Here is a 20,053-nt window from a genome sequence, read left to right as displayed (position 1 = left end):
TTCTGACATCACTTTCCAATACAGTAATTTTTTTTAATTTTTTATAACTTTTAAAGCAAACAAGTTTGAAATTTTTGTTTTCCAAGTCATAAAAGCATTTGATCCTATCTTAACAAAAAGAAAAGCTGAAAATATCAATTTTTTCGCTATCCGTGGATGTGGGAGGTCATAGAGACCGTGTTTTCGCCAGGGTCATGGTCTTGGGAGCGTTTGCGTCTTATTGGTCAAAGCTTAAATATAAAGACGAAGCCTAATATCACACTTACATGAAAGCTCAATCATGGTTCTCCAGAACAAGAAGATTAAACTAAAATATGATGAAGCCTACAGTACCTTAAGGTGATTATAAAACGATGCCAAACTTTGAATTTTCAAATGCACAAGACTGGAGAATTTCGCGTTGAAAATCAATCAAATAGCTTGCTTGCTGGTGGTGACCTATGGGATAAATTTTCAACGCGGAGCGCTGTTGGGTTCTCAAGACTTGTGCTCTTGAAAATTTGAGGTGTGGTTTCGTTCTATAATCACCTTAAATATAATTCCAAATGATAGAAGTTGACATCGGCGAATGTTCGAGATGTGAAGAATCTCACCCTATCATTAACGTTTTAAAAGTTTTCATCATAAACATATGGAACTCCGAGGACTGCATGACAAAATTAGGTTACCATGTTAGGGGAAAGTGACAAATAAAAATCATGTCCAAAACTAAAAACAGAGTGTAAACAAAATAAATCCAAAAACTTATGAATAAAATGTATGTTTCGTTTTCATTTCCCATACAGAATTTATCATAGAGCATGATGAGATTATTTTCGATTTTTTTTTATGGACCATACTGTACAATTGAGACGTGCTAAAATTCGCCTCCGGTCTCAAACTCGGTCGTTGACCAGCATCCAGTTAGCGGTGCCAAAAATCAGATCAAACACAGTTTACTTCAATTAACAAGTCACCGAGTATGAGCATGAAACATTCGTTTCCTTTTTCTGTTCTGACAGTAGAAATGTGTTCAGCAATATTTTTCTGGCATAATTCCATGAATTTAACCTTTTACTTTCGGAGGCTCTCTAGCTGCAGTCTGATGCATTATCTCATGGCGCTGTTGAGGTCAAGTCTCGTTCAAAACTTCGTTTACCTATGTTGCAAGCACAGTTGTGGTTAACCGTAGTCAATTTCCCTTAGTGTTCGGTGCTCGTGCACTGGCAGAGCTTCTCCAAGTGCACCTGTACCGAGCGAGCAGACGACGACCGTCGGGAGCCAGCCAGCCAACCAACAACTACTTTTGACAGTTGGAGAAATTCTCTTGCTGTTTGGTGGAGCCGTGTGGGTTAGTAGATTTTATGATCATGCGCAGATTTGATATGGTCGGAAACGTGTAGGTACTGTGGCAGCAGAATTTTATTAGTCATCAAGAGGAACACTATTTTGCTGTCGCTACTAAGTCTGGCCAGGAAGAGATATGATACAGGTTCTTCATTGAACTGATTCTGTCTTTTGAAAGCGTTGAAACACTTGATGTGCGGTCTATTCGAATTGTAGTGCAGTTGACTTGTTCTATAAATCTCTTCCAAAATCAACTCATCAAAAATTTTAGGACCTTGGTTTAAAATTCTTCTCAGCGTTTATTGGAATCCAATCGATTTTATGAGGATCCAGCATTAAACCATCAAAATCATTGATTTCACCATGAAACTCTTTAGGTTAAGCTTAATAATTCACTCAAATTTGATTTCGTATGCTCTAGAGACAAATTCGGCTCGTATTACCCTTCGAATCCTTTCATGTCGTCTTAATATTTAACTACAATGCCGATAGCAATAGCATTCCTCTCAGAATTCATAATCATATCTGAATACAATTGCAAGTCCTCTTAGGAATTAGCTAAAAATAAGACACCATCAATCACACAGCGTAACAAAAACGGCATTCTTGCATGTCTCAAGAATCAAATTAGGTGTCTCTAATAGATTTGGGGTTGCTGAATCTGATGCCGTTCTCAGAAATGTTCCAGCACGTCACAATGTTTAGAAAAAGGTCGCTAAAGTTGTATAAAACACAGGTTTCATTGATGTTCACATAAAACTTAAACAATGATTTATCAAAAGATATTATGATCTAATCTATCAAGCATGCTATAACTTAACTATAACTTTCATTTCAGATAAAATTTGATTGAAATTGCATGATCAAATTGAAGGTAAATCAATTTTTTCAACATGCTTGCAGTCTCCATACGAAATTCTTCGTTTCTCTTATATGGCAAAATACAATACTTTTCTAAACCAACAAAAAATAACTTTTGAGCATCGGAAGCATTATGAACTTCGTTAATGAGTATTATTATACACATGAAGTTTGAGTTCTGAGGCAAATTAAGCAAATAAATTGCCCTACAAGCTGGAAAACTTGCATGCAAGTTGGCTGAAATAGTCAAATTTAGCATTTTCAACAGCCAATATCTCAAAAACTAGACGTGCTATGATATTTCAGTAAATGACAATGGATTCAGCAACCCTTAATTAAGTAAATAGCGGTATTTTGGTGCTTGATAAAAAATCGTGTTCCGCAGTGCCATTGAACTGCTTCAGAGTTCGACTTCGGTTACTTATAATTTGCCATCCAGTCTTCTCATGACATTGCATACTTTTAGAACAAGGCGACGGATTCTTATTCAACTAAGATTAGGATCCCATTTATACTTCAATACATATTATGCTTCGAATCAAAAATTTAAAAAAAAATCAAAACAGGTACAGCTTTTAAGACACTTTAGGGTTTGGCTCTTATTCGTCTTACAGGACTGGTAGCAAAAACTAGGAACTTTAGAGACCTCATGCTTGAAAAAAAGAGACCAAATAGAGAGCGAAGTGAAAATAAGAAGAGTTTAGTTTCTTACCAAACCAACTAAAACCATACAGGAATCAGAAGGTAGGAGTTATTATTACTTTTTTTTCAAGAAAATTCGGAAAGATATTTCTTTATGGATAGAATATTTTTTTGAATTACACCAAATATTACTCTTTACAATACGACAAGTTATCATGTATGCATCTTATAAAAGATTTTTCCAAGAGTATCATCAGAAACTATTCATTTTTTTGTCAATTTTTGCTTCGGGTATAATTCTGAAGATATCTTCAGCAATAATTTTTATTCATTTTTAACGGTCTTCGTCTTCCTGGAGTCCATAAAGTTACTTTTTTAATCGATTTTGTACACGATTTCCGTTTAGGACATCTTCATGAATTTAACTAGTAGTTTCTCCATAGATGCCTCCACTGATTCCTTGGGATTTGCTCCAAAGTTCATAACTTTCTTTAAGATTTCAAAAAGGCGTTTCTCTAAGGATACCTTCAGAAAAAACTTCAAAGACTCCTCTCAAGGTTCCTTCCTATTTCCCAAGAAAGTACTCAAAGATTTTTTTCAGAACTTTTCCCAGGGATGTCTACAAAATATTGGTAAGGGAAATTAGTGGAGGAAAGAGAAAATCCCTTTTAAAAATCCGGGAGGCAATGTTGAAAACAAATATTGAAATTTTTGAAAGGATTTTCAAAAGAACTCTCTGGAATTCCTGAAGAAATAATGTATTTTTAGATAACATTTTTATCGAAATAATAATCAAGCAAATCCGTGTATAATGTCATGTTGAATTTTCTGAAAGAATTTATAGAAAACATCGAACGTAATCCCGGAGGAAATTTGTATTGAAATAATCGGAATAAATGCTGTAGTATTTGAATGAGATTCGAAAAGATACTTGCAAAATGTTTGGAAGGACTTCAAGAGTAATTCGTGGACGAAATTTTTAGAAAAAAAAACTGGAGAGACTCAATGAGGCTCTGGTGGAATTTATTCGGATAATAGATTCTCTTGAATAATCTCTGAAGGAATTCGAGAAATTTGGAAGCAATTCCTGAGACGAATCGTTGATGAATTCGTAAAAAAGTCTATACGAAAATGACTGTAGGGTCTCCTGAAAAAAAAAAATAACAAATTTCTTCAAAAACCTTGAGAATTTTCTTGAATGAACTGCAGAAAGAAAGATCTGATAGAGTAACTACTATAGAAATCGGTAGAAAACTTGGTGAGTGGAAATCTATGGAGGAAAATTTTGAATATTTTTTAATTTTATTGGGAAAATTTGCAGAAAAAAATCTGTAGAAATTATGGAGATAGTGGCTTTGGATTTCCTGGCGTGAGTTCTGGATAAATTCCTTTAACTATTCATTTAAAAACACAACAGGAATTTCTGGACGAATTCATAGATTCTCTAGAATTTCGGGAAAGATGCTCAAAGGAGCTTCTGAAAGTATTCGAAAAGAATTTCTGAAGAAATAACGAAAATAATTTTTAGAGCTGTTCCACGAGTATCCTGGAAAAAAAAAATCCCGGATAATAATCACTTTAGAGTTTCAAAATTTCTCTGGAGCCTTCCCAGTGAACCACGTATCGTATAAGGATGTGCGCCAAAAATCTCATATTCATACGTCAGAAATCAGAATCGCACAATATGTCAAATCAAAACGAATAAATGTTAACACAAATTGTATATAATTCTCCACTACGATTCATTGTCGACAAACTTTGTTGACAACAAACCATGCCGTAAATAGTATAATCTAGAATCGCATCAAGGTGTATAAACTGACAGATCATATATTAATGCAGATTAGCATCAAATGAAATCGCAATAACTTAGCAAAATTTGCCACCCGAGGTTGATATCTTCTGGCGGTGGGCTTCAAAGAACAACAAAACGTGTGTGCTGTATAGCAAACTTCCTTTCATGTTGGCAAATAATCACACCTTATTCATGTAGCGGTCTGGGGTGTAGTGGTATGGTACCGGTTTAGGGACCCAAAGGTCCGGTGTTCAAGTCCCACTGGAAACTTTTTTTTTATTTTTATCGGAATTTTGTGGCATCGTATTGCCGACCATGGAAAGTCTGAAAAAGTCGTGGGAAGTGCGTATATGGCCTCCACTTTTGTGTGTACATAGCGTTTCCATGCATTTTATACGAATGATTTGATTCATATATAATGATGTATAGCAAAAAATATACCAATCGAAATGTTGACTGGGTTTAGAATTATACATGATTATTCACTCCAAGGAAAAATAGACTTTAGAGACCTTCAATTCATGGGCTTCGTGGCCGTGCGGTTGTAACACTAGCATTTAGACGCATCGAGTCAAGGAGTGTGGGTTCGATTCCCGCTTCAGTCCGGAAAACTTTTCGTCAGGAACGTATTTCGGCTGTGCCACTGGGCGTTGCATGACATAATCGTCCACTGGAAGCATCAACGTCCCCGTGTCTCTCTTCAAATTAAAAATAGAAACTTCTTAGAGACTTGCATTAAAATAGATTGGTGTCTCTAAAAAGCAATCTGCTACCAGCCCTGGTTTTAGGATCCACTCATAATACACTGGTTTTACTCTGGATTTGGTAGGTATTTGCCAGGTTCAATTTCTTCTCAGAATTAAACGACTAAGGTTAGGCTTCTATTCCTTTTAAAACTCTCTAAAGAGATTGTGCTACTTTTCCCTGAATGCCATTTCCCAGAACGTCATTTTCCCGAAAGCCAGCTCCCCGAACGACCCGCTTCCCGAAAAATGATGCATATCAAAATGCATGAACAGTCTTTAATGACAGGATGGCAAGCTAGTAGGATCAGCACTAACTAAGGAAAAAACTCCAGAGATTCCTCTCATGGTTCCTTCAGAAAGTCCTCCGATTGCCCAAGGAAGTACTCAAAGATTTTTTTTCAAGACTTTTCCCAGGGATGTCTACAAAATATTGGCAAGCATTATATTTTGAAGTTGTTGGAGAAAATTCTTTAAAAACCGAAAGACATCGATAAAAACAAATTATGGAATAATGGCATGTTGAGTTTTCTGAAGGAATTTCTAGAAAAACATTGAATGGAATTCCGGAGGAAATTTGTATAGCATTGATCGGAATAAATGCTGTAGCATTTGCTGGTGTGAAACCTTCAATGAAATTCGAAAAATTACTTGAGAAATGTTTGGAAGGACTGCAAGAGTAATCGTGGACGATTTTCTTGAATGATCTCTGAAAAAATTGGAGGAATTTTGAAGGAATCCATACAAAAATGACTGAAAGAAGAACAGAAAAAAACAGTGTTTGAACTCCTTGAGGAGTTCTTGTAGGGCTTCATGAAAAAAAATCTCTAACGAATTTTTTCAAACTTAAATGAACCTCTGAGGATTTTCTTGTAAGAACTGTAGAAAGTAAGATCTGATAGAGTAACTACTGTAGCAATCGATGAAAAAATTTATAGAAAAATCCCTGAAGGAAAATTTTTATATTAATTTCTATGGAAATTACTGCAGGTAGTTGCGTTGGCCCAAAATAGTGAATTCCTTTAATTGTTCCTAAAAAATCTCAAAAGGAATTTCTGGACAAATTCATAGATTTGTGGGGAATCTAGAGAGGAATTCGGCGCAGATTAATCGTAGCGAATTGTAGCCCATCAAGTATCAAGTATCTATAGAGGAATTTTGAGAAGGATGCTCGAAGGAGCTCCTGAATGTTTTCGAGAAGCAATCTCTGAATAAATCACTTAAAAATATTTCCAGGATTCCGAAAAGAAATTCTGGGAAAAGCCTTGAGAATTATAAATCATGATTCACTGCAATGAACAAGAGAAAAATAGTGACTTTACAGACTATTTTGCTTAAAAAAGAGACTTTTTGTCACAGGGTAACATTAATCATCTTATGAACCACCTGATCGGGGTTTGGTAGGTGTTTATCAGGTTCGGGTTCATTTCAGGATTGGGCAATTGAACTTAGGCTTTTAATCCTTTTAAAATTCTCTAAGAGATGTCAATCCAATAGCAAGGGGTTGTTCTTTGTTTTGTTGAATAGTCACAGTATTTCTTTTATACAAGAGGGAAATCTGCAAACAGACCCCCAGAGACTAACTCAGGGACCCAGACAACCAGAAGTCGCATAACAGTATACGAACAAAGTCGTTTATTTGTACAAACTGCATCACTCCCGCACTACATGGTGCATGAAATCGTTTGATCGATGAGTTTCCTCGCATAAAACACTATTTTATGAGTTCATATGTACATTCCATTTTGTCCCGTATACTTGTACAAAGTAAGTCGGATCAATCCTTAGTAGCTGTCAAATAAACTTTGTTATCATAAATTAAGTCGCATAAGAGTACAGACTAAATCGCAAGAAAATCTATACACTCGCATTGCATGTTATGTTTCATCATATAAAATATACACGTATATCGCCTCCACTTTTGTACGTATAAGACCTTTTCGCGACATGTTATATGTGAAACTTTGCACATATAAGCATCGCATAACGCAAAAGGTGATTTGGTTATACGTACATTCTGGTTGTCTGGGGAGTGTGGGGATGACGCGTCAACGACGACCCACTAAAACCAGCCCATGCACTGTAAATGTGCAATTCTCGTTGAATTGCTCAAGTGGTGTACAGAGTGCACCGACATTACCCTTGGCCTCAGACCCTCATCTCAGGGGCTAGTGCGTATAGCATAACACATGTAGCAGAAGTAGCCTAGACAAACTGCTTCTCCTAGCCGACTTAAACAATGCTAAAAGGGACCAGCCTCGGCAGGGCTAATCCTCTGCATGACCCACATGTTAAACTGTTTCTCTTTGGCAAAATCTGACTCTTCAAAATTCTTATAACTAGTGTTGACATAAGCAAAATACCTAGTCAACCTGCGTTTGTATCCAGCATCCATGAACATTAACCGGCACATATCTGCATGTCGATGACTCTGTTTATGTGATGATGCTATAGAATTTATCAATGTGCTGCAGTTTGCAGAGCACTCATGTATTATGCAAGCAACAGCTTCTACAGTCTACCCTACTCAGAATTGCATTACATGCAAGGTACATCAAGACAAGTGTTCGGCATATTGAGGAAACCGGCTAATTGAAATGCAGCTTTAAAATCAAGCATTCCTTCGATATGAGACATTTTGCTCCGATTCTTTGTGTACGAAAGGGAACACTTTCAAAAACATATCTACAAAAAAGCCGGCACAAATTGTCTGCCATTTCTTGCGGAATTCCTGGAAGAGAACACTCCCTAATGGGGATAACTTTTGCTTTCAACAATCCTGAACAAAGAACATCCGAACCCAGACACGCGAATGTAATTTTCATTTTCATTCACTCCACTAATGACTTGGTACGACTTGGCCCTAGTTTTCCAATCGATGATGGCCGACGACGCCGTTCAGAATAACTAACAGCTGCACCATACGAGCCCCAATCATCATCATCATACATCGATCGCCAGGCGCCTCCCATTCGTCATATTGCGGCAATCCACCGCTATGAGCCCATTTTGCCTATCACGGAGACCCATCACGACGACCAATGGTGTATAGGGAATGCTTGGGTAAGTTTGGAGAGATTTTTATTCAAATCTGCTAAATACACTGAAAATAGCTTTTCGTAATTTCTTCAATATACGAAATGCAAAACAGATTTCGATCATACTGCCATTTTCATTCATCATTCATCAAACACAATTTCGTGAAACAGCGATTTCAGCAGTTTCGTGAAATACACGTTTCATAATTCGTAGATTAACGTTTCTGTATTTTCAGATGTGATCTCCAGTAACGCTACATGCGAAAATTGTTTAGTAGTTTGAAATTTATAGTTTTCTCAAATAAATCATTCGTTTTTTAGTGCAACGAAATGGTTTCGTAGAAATCTCTGTATTTCATTCCAGCCTGAATATCGTATCTTTTGTAGAATTCACGAACCCATTTGAAGTGAAGCTCTAAAACTTTATATGCCAAAATTCGTACATTGTGTTTCAATGTTTGTTCTCAATACGAAATCAACGAATCTAAACGTTTGGCAACGATAATCTTGTACTTCGAACGATCGATTTCATTGTATAAAACGCCAGATGAAATTCAAAATACCCATTCATATTTAAGAAATCAAATAATTCAGCCTATGGAATGATTGATAAAGTTTCTTCAACAGTGGAAAACCCCAATCCCTCCTATGGGCCAATGATGACAAGCACTTAATGAAAGTGCGAGCCCACCTTTTTCGAGGTTAGAATAACGCAAACAACAACACGACACAGCTGACGAGGAAGGCCAATTTTCAGCGAGCCCCTCGGCCAACGGTTCACTTCATTCAAAGTCCAGGTGGTGTGGCCTAATGAAGTTCGGTCACGAATGACCAAAAGAATTGCATGCAAATAATAGCCCGATCCGCTGATGATGGCAACGGAGCAAATTTAAATGCTTTCAGAAGACGGATTGGACGCCGGTAGGCAAGCTCTAGGAATTCATTCATAAGGCGCAGAAAGTAATAACTGTTGTAACTGTTAACCCGTATCCGCTTGACATTAAAGAAACTGCTTTCATTTCGTGCATACTTGACGCATTACTTTTATTTAAGTTCTACTCAAAATGAATCTTACGTTTTATGGTTTCTTATTCTCTTAAGATTCGGCTTAGTATTTTTGGCAGACTTTACTCAGAGTGCTCTTAAGATACGACTCGTATCTACTCCCGCCTTAGCAGAAACTTTTCTCAAAATACAACTTGTAATCTCTGTATTCAAATTCACCTCAGGATTTATTCTATGATACTTCTCAGAATACCGTCTCTTATTCTCTTATACACTCAGAATAGATTGCGGTATCCTTTGAAACAAACCACCGATGGCACATTTTAAACAACAAAAATACAGGGATTTCTGTAAAATACACATTTTACCGGTAAAACCCACAAAAACAAGCAAACTTACTGTAAAGCTGTATAATATACGATAGCGATATTTCGAGCGTAATTCTAAGAAAACCATCACTGTTGCTTTACTAGGCTTAACCTCCTTTTGTTTCTGTTTTTGTACACCACTGACACGCATTGAAAGCTGGATTTGTAGTAACATACCTGCTCCCTGATCGCTAAGTCGAGAGTTTAATTTATGGGTGGACCATTTTCGAGTTGTTCTTTATGAATCTGATTAATAACTTTTTAGATTGCTCGTTATTTTCTCATCGAACGTTCAACTATTGAGATTCAACTATTTGAAAAATGGTTTCAGTTTTCGTAAAAGTTGGCTTAGGGTTTTGCTTGTATTTGTCTTACAATCCTTTCAAGATTCTACTTCTCAATCTCTCAGAATGTGGCTGTAAGCAGTGCTGTAAACATTCGACATTTCTCACGACGTTCGTTTCGCTTCCATGGTCAGCAGTCAATTAATTTTTCTACACTCATGTGCTACCGTCTCTCACACACGAGCGGTGTAATGAATATTTAGAAACACAAAAACTGTGGAATAAATGTTGTTTGACATTTTGATAAATCATAAATTTAGCATACATTTCAGAAACCTCCGGTCATGACCAACAAAAATAGTTTAATCTTGCTTGTTATGTCGAATATGACACACATACAGCGAAATCAGCTCTTATTACGAGAAAAGATAGAAACAAACAAAACCATAACATTTTCTGGCAACGCCATCGTTGTCAGCTGTATCATTTTTCGTAAGTTTGTTTGACCGCTCGTGTTATGAATGTTGAAAGCAATGGCTGTCGAATGTCAACGAAAACGTGTCGACTGCCATGATTGCTTACAACACTGGCTGTAAGTCTCACAGTTACTCGGTGTTGTTTTTTATTTATTTCAGGAAACCGTACTTTTAACATTTGGGACAAAATATAATAACTGTTAGCATATACCCGCTAGATAATGAGAAAAAAAAGCCAAGTTGCTACATTTTTTTGCATTTTAAATGCAACATGTCTTCTTATATTGAGTTAGTTTTATAAAGATGAATTTTAGAATTTCGAAATGGTTATTATTTCCGGATTCTTCTGACATTCGTCTCAAAATGCAACCCATAATCCTCGGCCTCTCATATTCTATAAAATCCTCAGGATTCCATTCACATTTTGATTGCGTATCTTTTTGTTCATATGAGTTTTCTAGTTCTTTTACTTCTGATTCTTAATCCTCTCTGAATTTGATTAGAATCCATCTCACTCAATTGCTTCTAGTTGATACTACGACGATCCAGCAGCGAAGCATCAGAATCTTTGAATTCATTCTGGATATCCGAGGATTACAGTGACGAAAAAAAAATCGGTTTTGCCGTTTTTCATACAAAATGGCCAAGTGTGGAAACTTGGATGTTGACTCCTAGAGCTCCGATTGATCTGATTTCTACCTCCACTAGGAAATATTTTGAAATTTGTGCAGTAAAAAACTCACCCAATTTTGATCACACACTTTGAAGTTATCGCAAATGTCCCATATTCAAAGAAATGTAAAAATATTAGTTTTTATATATTTTAAAAACCAGTAATTATACAGAAAAAAGATTTTTCTACATACTTGTTTCTCTTGTTAAATCAAACATTTTTGATAAAGGGTATATTGCTCTAGATCCTTTTGTTTCAAAAATTAGTTCAAAATGAAAAATTTGCAGTTTTTACAAAATAAGGCATCTGTGATAACTTTAAAGTGGGTGATCAATATGCTGTGAATTTATCACTGCACAAGTTTCAAGTTGTTTCATAGTTGCGGTAAAAAATTCAGCCCAATCGGAGCTCTAGGAGCCAAGATCCAAGTCACCTAACTTGGTCGTTTTGTATGAAAACGGTAAAATGATCTTTTTTTTTGCCGGTCACTGTAAGTTTAAACACTTTGAGAATAAACCAGTCTATGGCAGAATTTGGTGTCCAATCAAAAAAGCTATTCACTTCGTAATATTTCATGCTTCTTTCCTATTTCACTGACGAATTTTCACACTAAGATTATTTTACAGATTCCTGTGAAATCTCAACAGCTGGACAGCTCGTTAATTCAAAATAACGAAATACGGTAATGTTCTGCAAAATTAGAATTAAAATGAAATCGAAATTGATTTCAACTTTGACATGTTCTAATTTTGTTCCCTTGCATGCAGTTTCAACAAATATTTTTCAATAATCACAGTGCAACAGAATAACTCTAGAAAACAATTTATGCTTTTAAAGACGAACATTTCGATTTAATTGTTGAAATTTGAATGCCAACAATGCAATGATTTGAACTGAATAACATGGAAAATAAATGCATTTTTGAAATAAGAAAAAATATACAGCTTCAATATCAACAATTATTGTTGAAGAATAGCGTAAAATATCTTCAACAACATTCATTATTATAAAAGCATAAAGTAAATCGAATTCAGGTCAACTTCTGCGTCCATGAGTCCTCTCGTGGCGTAGGGGTGACGCGCCCTAACTAGAGATCAGGGAGTCGTGAGTTTGATTCTCACCGAGAAGACGTGTAACTTTTTCGCAAATCTTCTCATCAATTTGTCCATTTAATCCAATTGCAAAATATATGTAATGTTTAGTTTTTCGGTAGTTGTCAAACTTCCACCGCTGGTTAGCCGTTAACCACGAATCATAAAAAACAAGTAGCATAAAGTAGTTTAATTTTTGAAAGTAGGGAAAATTTACGATACAACAATGTAACGATGTAACAAGAGCACCAAAATTGTAACAGCACAATATCGAAAAATCACTGATATTTAAGTGAAGGATAATCTCTGGTAAACTAGCCAAATACTAGTTACAACAATTGCTCCACATTTTTGTTGACTGTGTAGACTTTGTAAGGGTTTCAAAAGATCTTAATAATGTAAGAATAAAACTCGATGAAATACGGTCTAATTGGTGTGCAATGCTGAATGTTTGAGTATGCACACAAGAGATATAATTACGTGCCTGAATTCGCTGAAAATATACAATTCTATGTGCCAATGTAAAATAATGTTAGATTAAATCTTAAATAAATCAATCGTGAGGGTACGGACCTGGTGTAGTGGTAAAAAAACACAAGACTCTCATGCCGAGGACCTGGGATCGAATCCCACCCCTAAGATAGTCACTAAAATTTCAGTAACGACTTCCTTCGGAAGGGAAGTAAAGCTGTTGGTCCCGAGATAAATTAGCAGAGGGCTAAAAATCTCGTTAATAAGGACAGAAAAAAAATCAATCGTAATAGGTCATAAATAAAACATATTGGAGGCAATTAGATGTGCCAAGATTAAATAACTTTTCATCACAAACATCACATCATTGATGCCAGATTAGCTAAAAGTAATGAAGAGTATATTCATCACAATCAAAGCATTTGAATCTATGGCTTTGGGAGTTTGGGGTCTTCTGTGAGACCGGTTTAATTACGGCGCTAATAGCCATCTTATCATATTTTTTTCAATCCAGTTCTATCGATTGCCAGATCGATTTACTCCCGTTTTCGTTTGTAGTTTTTTGTGCAAAAGATGTAGTTACCGGCATTATTTGCTGCATATAAAGTATAAATAGAGCGTTTCAGACTCAGTGAGGTCAAGATTTATCTGTTATTAAATTTTCCCTGTTATGTAGCAACCTTTCCTGTAGATTATCCAGTTGTTGATCTTTACAAGGGTTGAAAATTAGAGTGCACTAATTTCTTCACTATATACTTTGAAGCTCTGGCGTTTAGTCATCATTGAAATTTTGTTCAAATTAAGATAAGCTTCACCCAAAAAAGGCACAATACAGAAAATGCAAAGTTTAGTTACAGCAAATGTAAGACTCCAATACAAATATTATATAAGAGGAGAGGATGTAAAAGTGTTTGAATCTGTTCGTAACAGTATTCAAAAGTTACACAAATCATTGCAAAATTAGACAAACTGTTTCAACATCAACATTAAATAAATGAAAACCTTCAAATAATTGAAACAATAAATTCAACGGCAAAAATCTAAACAAAAACATCGTCCGAGCACAACGTTAACCTAGCCCTGAGTCCGGGCACACGTCCTTCATCCCAAAGAGATTATCCTACTTGTCTCCTGGTTTCATGTTCTCATCTGCAATGTCAGAAACAGGTGCAGCGCAAAGTTATGGCAAAATTATTCCGATAGGAACAATAAAACATGTGTACAGAGCTAGAGGTATTATCTTGAACACCTCGTTGGCAGCGATTCAACAATACACATATCTACAGATTACTCTTGTTTCCCGTGTTCGGAGTCCCATCTGGTCGAAAGATGATTACACAGCATCCCAAATTCCCAAAAGCGCAATTTTGGTTACATAATTTAGAAAACGACTTGGTCCCTATCTTTTCATGAATGGAGCTCCCCTAATTTGCGATTCATTGATGATTATGGGACCAGGTGAAAAACTGACAAGATAGCTCACCCAGCGGGCGACCTCACTCAATTCTGGCATTAAAAGTTGTTTTCCCAGCGGGATGAAACATAAACTGATGTTACATAATTAAACACTTTGTATGTTTGGAAGATATACACGACAGCAACGAGCCGTTCGGCAGCTAGACGATGGAAATTACGCGTCGTACACTCCCAGAAAATGGCAATGTTTTGTGTGGGAAAATCCTTCGCTCTCGTTCGACGTTGCGTTATTCCTCTCGATCGGGAGCAAACGATGTTTCACTGTCTCATAGTTGGCGAACCATCCGTTTGGATAAATTTCACTGGGAGGCAGTATTCGCTGCTGTGATGATATCTTCCTTGGAAAATTGGCTTCGATCAATCACTTTTATGTGCCATCGATGAGAATTCGAAGTCAGAGTTCATCAACTGGATTTTTCTTATGTAAATTGGATTACCAACCATGAACTCTTTTGAGGGTTTCTACGAAATTTGTTGAACAACTTGAAAACAATTTCTTCCTAGGATTTATCCCAGTGTTTTGAACTATAAATATGTTTAACAACACTCGCTTTTTTCTTCCACTACTTTGTATCCGTTCACTAGGGTTATCGATCGACCCAACAAACAAACCATTATTTTAAGAAATATATTGTTTTAAAAATCAACTGCAATAACAATCTTCCAAAAAAGCTCTGGCAGGGATAGAAAACTGAACCGAAAACACTTATTGTCAGCCACTTGGAGAAGGAGATCGATAATTGCGTTTCGCTGCAGCCTTTTTTTTTATCGAGCACTGGTTTTTATTTTCACGATTTAGTTGTGTAATAATGTGTATCTATAAACTATATTTTTCCAGACTCTGGGTATAAAAACGTAGCACAAAACGACGGAATTCTTCGGTACAGCCTATGTACAGCAGCCTTTTTTGTTTCTTGGAAACTATTTTTCACTAGATTCGCTTCTGGTCTTCCTCTTGTCAGTGTTATTATTAGCAGTATGGCAGGACACTAAAGCTCTAAAACCAAACATCTACACTGTACAATGCACATTTAGTCCCGACGGAAGGCGACAACGGACTGCGAAGATCCTGCTCTACGATATGTCCACGTCCAACATTTCGGGGATGAAACACATATCCTTCGCGCGCGCCAAGAGAAGAGCGAATCTCCGTGCTGCTTTCTCCGGTGGTGAAAATTTGTACTAGCAAAGCTTTTCCGAAGCCGAAAAATCAACAAACCGAACCGAAAAACCACTGAATGAAAACGGTACGGACGGAGGACAGGACAGGACGAATCAACGCCGTGAACGACGACTTGCTCCGGCGTTGGATTCTCGACGACTGCTCGTCTACTCTCACTCACGTGGTAGACGGCGCGCTAGCCCAGAGCAGAGCGCAATGTTTGCATTCTCAGCTCGATGCTGCTAATGACCGGCAGGGTTGGCTGAGCTATGACGAAGAACACGGCGGATCGGTGGATGCTTTGCTGTGGCAGCAGTTTTTTTTAAGCGAAACATGCAAAGCTATAGGTATACGACCACGGGTGCCAGTGATGCCAATACGTTAAGCTGAGCCGTGAACTATGCTATAAGGAGATCCCCCCTGACACTTAAGCCAATAAATACATAATAAAAATATATTGATTTAATGTGATTCTGTTACTCATTTATGATAAATATTATCATTTTTTATAGCGTACGAATTTGATTTGCATTTTGATGATGTATTCTAGTACCAATTTGGCCAATTAAAAGAGGTGGTTCCCAATACCGGACACAATCTGGAAATGGCTCGATTTCTATAAACTTGTACAACATCGAATGTTTTTATTCCATGAATAGTATTTCATAGCTAATTTAATGCATTTGTTACAATTCTAAGAACGATCTTATCTTAGTCAATAACCTCATATATGATGAAAAATAACACATTTTACTATGTTGTTCTGAAAGTTCATTCTTCTTATTTTCATTGCATGTTTGATACCATGATCGACAAAATCCATGAAAAATGAATGTATTTTGAGGCACTGGTGCAAAAACTGGGGGACACTAGGTGCTTGATAAAAATTGTAGTTGGCCCACATGATGATGATGATAATGATGGTCCCGCCACATACCCCTACAAAAGTTTGAGCTAGACGATATATCTTTAAGATAATTATTATGATCAATTTAATCAGATATTGCAAAACGAAACGGTCTGATTATTTTTTACATATATAAAAAACATAAAAATTTTCATACTATACAGCAACAAAGAAATTTTGTAAACACCATTTAACTTAACCACAGATGTTCGTAAGCATAACCACTGGTTATTAACCAGTGATCATGAAATTCCAACAAAATCCAAAACCTTGTCAGGATTGAAATCTCTGCAAGACGATTTCAAAACTATCGACAACATTCGCATTTTACTAATAATCCAAAGAATCTTTCAACAGTGCAATTGTCCAATTTTGTTTACAAATCATAAAATAGTCCTTTATACCTGTATACCGCGCGCGTGACTCAAACTTTTGTAGACTCCACAAAAATAGGTTTTAAGCTAAAGCTACGTCAACAATATAAAAATCCATCATCATCATCAGGGTGAACATAATAGTTTGTCTATACCCTAATGAAATAAAACAAATAAATTATGCAATCAAATAATCTGTTTGTTTTTATATGAAGATACAAAATTAATCATTATTAAAAAAAAAATACCATTTGGCTGCTCAAAATACAGCTTTTACGTGTGAAAAGCATAGTCTCTCAAACTGTGACAGAGTCGTTGCAAGCTTTATTTGTATTGGCATAGAATTGAAAACATTTATTCCTTTGTAGTATAATGAATTTTGTGAAGCACCATGCAGAAAATTGGGTGTTCTGATTTCGTCCGCGTTTCTTGTGTTATATCTATGAATGTCATTTCCTCTTTCAATTTTGTCACACAAACACCCTCATTCTTGTTTACGGCGGATCCAACTTTCGATCGAATCCTATTCGTTCGAATCCATTGCCCATTTGATTTTGCTGGCGTAAACGAGAATGCGAAAGGGTTTTCGATCGAAAGCGCATTCGTACGTAAACAAGAATAGGGGTGAAATATCGAGGCAGCAAATCGTTGACTACTTTAAAAACGAACACCATTGTCAAATAAGGGGCCCAGATAGCCGTAGCGGTAAACGCGCAGCTATTCAGCAAGACCAAGCTGAGGGTTGTGGGTTCGAATCCCACCGGTCGAGGATCTTTTCGGGTTGGAAATTTTCTCGACTTCCCAGGGCATAGAGTATCTTCGTACCTGTCACACGATATACACATGCAAAAATGGTCATTGGCATAGTAAGCTCTCAGTTAATAACTGTGGAAGTGCTCATAAGAACACTAAGCTGAGAAGCAGGCTCTGTCCAAGTGGGGACGTAACGCCAGAAAGAAGAAGATTGTCAAATAAACAATTCTTCGCTTAACTGACAGCCATTGTAGAGCGTCTAACAAAAAAAGTGAGGAAGTGAGTCTATCACATCTTGAAATCAAGCGCATAATTTTATTCTGCAAGCGCAGCAATCTCGATATTTGTGTTTCATTAGCCAAAAACAAAATGGAAGGGCAAAAATCCAAGTGAGGAGAGATGATTGATTTGTACAACAATATTTTACTAGCAATGGTTAATTTGTTTTTTAATCGACTAAGAATACCGTACTTCTTGGCTATTTTCTTAATGAAATTGTTAATATGAGTGGAAAATTTAAGCTTATCATCAATAATCACGCCTGTGGTACACCAAGAGTACTTTCCACGGGAAACCGAATTTTTCAAAACAGTCCGTTGAGTTCTTCCACACAAATAGCTTTCGAACCATTTGTATGCAGAACCCGAAATTCCAAAGCGCTCGAATTTTTTCAACAATAGGGCCTAGAAATTGTCTCGAAGACGCGTTTCAGATCCAGAAAAACAGCAATGATAATTTCTTTACATTCCATTTTTTCTTTCCATTTGGCTAAAACCAAGTTCAATGCGGTTTCACAAGAATGTCCTTATCGACAACCCGATTGCTCTGGATCGACAAATTATTATTATTCAAATATTTCATCAGTTGGCCTTTAACAACAAGTTTTAAAATTTTCTCTAATGTGTGCAACATGTGGATCGAAGAAACTCTTCGGCTTTAATCGTTCCAGCAACCTTTTGTATAGGAATCACTAAAGATTCCTTCCAAACCTGTGGCACGTACCCGGTTCTCAAAGATTCATTTATAAGGTCCAACAGATTGTGTCCAATGACATGAAAGCAATCTTGCACAACTCTAGCATTAACATTATCTACTCCAGCCGTTTTATCTAAAGAAAAACATATACTTCTTAATTCATCAAATGTAATCGGGTGAAAACATTCTACTATTAACCAGCTGTTTGATTTCGTCAGGTTCATCAACCAACTCAATAGATTGGTTGATCGATGAAACGCTATCGACAAAATATTTGTTAAAATTACATTTAATTACTTGATCTGACTGTTCTAATGTGCCATCGAAATGTATAGATCGCGGATTACAATTATTAGGTTTCAATAGAGCCTTCAAAATTTTGATTTTCCTCTGAATATATTCACAGCAGGTTTTTTTCAACGTTTGTGAATATATATTTCGCGCTAACTTGTGCCTTCTCCAGTTATTATCATTATTTCTCCTTAAAAAAATTGTACAATGTATCTTTCTTGCGTTTAAGACGAAGTAGCTCTAAACTGTACCAGCTGCTTGAGTTTTCTAAAGATACAAACCTTTGTTCAACTAACTTATTGGTACTGGTTTTTTATATTTCCGTTAAAACAGCTGCTTTATGATTTAAACTGCCCACACTATTATGAAAACCCATGCTTCTTCAAAAAAGATTCGATACCGCCTGTTTTGAATATTTCCTCCAGCACTAATTTCTTACAAGATTATCTCTAATACTACTGTTATCTTCAATATTTATAACTAAAGTTTCATGATTGGTTATTTTCAAATCTGAACATGTGACTGAGTTTACTGTATCGAAATTAGCATACACATGTTTAAATATGCTAAAAATACATTTATATTTTCAAATTATGATTATATTCGATCATGATCCAAATTATTCTTCAATATTCAAAATAGTAACTTATTAAGATGAAGTTTAAGACGATACGTCAATTTTTTAACGATTTTCAAACATCTCTACTGTTTCAGAAAAGCATGCATTTTTCAAGGATTTGTAATTCTACGCAAATATTACTCTCCATTGTAGGTTTCTTTTATTCTAATACACCATCTTGATTGGACCATGCTTTTTAAACTTTGTCCGGTACTGGGGGATCTCCCACCATTCTAAAATGATTCACAGGTTTTGCTCGGTTTTTTATAATGGTTTCAAAGAAATATCCTGGAAGCATATTTGTGAGAGTTCCTGGAAAACCTTTATGCATGAATCTTTGGGGTAATTATAAAGGGGCCTGAGAAAAGCCCTCTTTATAACCATAACTGAATGTGAACAGTTTGTAATTGTATAAATAATGTTCCGCTAAAGTAGCTTTCAATTGAGTGTATAACTCAATTTCTACCAGTTGAAAATGAGGTAAAATGTTAGTCTTGTAATGATAAGGAAAATATTTGATCAAATCTGATCTACTTTTATTTTTCAAATCGACTTTCTAGCAATACTCCAAGTTCTTGATGTTCCTTGGACGATTGTTTGTATAGGTAAGCAAATTTCTCGGCCTTATGACAATATACCGAATTCAGAAAGAGATCATTGAAAAATTTCTGAGGTACACTTGTGTTGTTATGCTTGTTTATGTTCTTCAGATATAAATCGTAG

General features: G+C 36.1%; 1 protein-coding gene across 8 annotated transcripts in view; it reads right to left on the bottom strand.

Moving 5' to 3' along the window:
• Positions 1-20,053, bottom strand: part of LOC23687882 (hippocampus abundant transcript 1 protein) — a 109,736-nt gene that overhangs the window by 49,112 nt on the left and 40,571 nt on the right. For 4 of the 8 annotated variants that reach the window (XM_021839810.1, XM_021839808.1, XM_021839809.1 and 1 more), the window contains exon 1: positions 14,691-15,582. The exons of 2 other annotated variants lie outside the window; for them this stretch is intronic. The gene's annotated coding sequence lies outside the window, so the exon portion shown is untranslated. Of the gene's footprint in view, positions 1-14,690; positions 15,583-20,053 lie in introns of those variants that run through there. 2 more of the 8 variants (XM_021839814.1, XM_021839815.1) reach the window with 1 other exon arrangement.

This window comes from Aedes aegypti, chromosome 2 (genome assembly GCF_002204515.2).
Source record: "Aedes aegypti strain LVP_AGWG chromosome 2, AaegL5.0 Primary Assembly, whole genome shotgun sequence".
NCBI classification, from domain to species: Eukaryota; Metazoa; Arthropoda; class Insecta; order Diptera; family Culicidae; genus Aedes; species Aedes aegypti.
The sequence above is the reverse complement of the archived record's forward strand: the minus strand, read 5'-3'. Positions and strand labels throughout refer to the sequence as shown.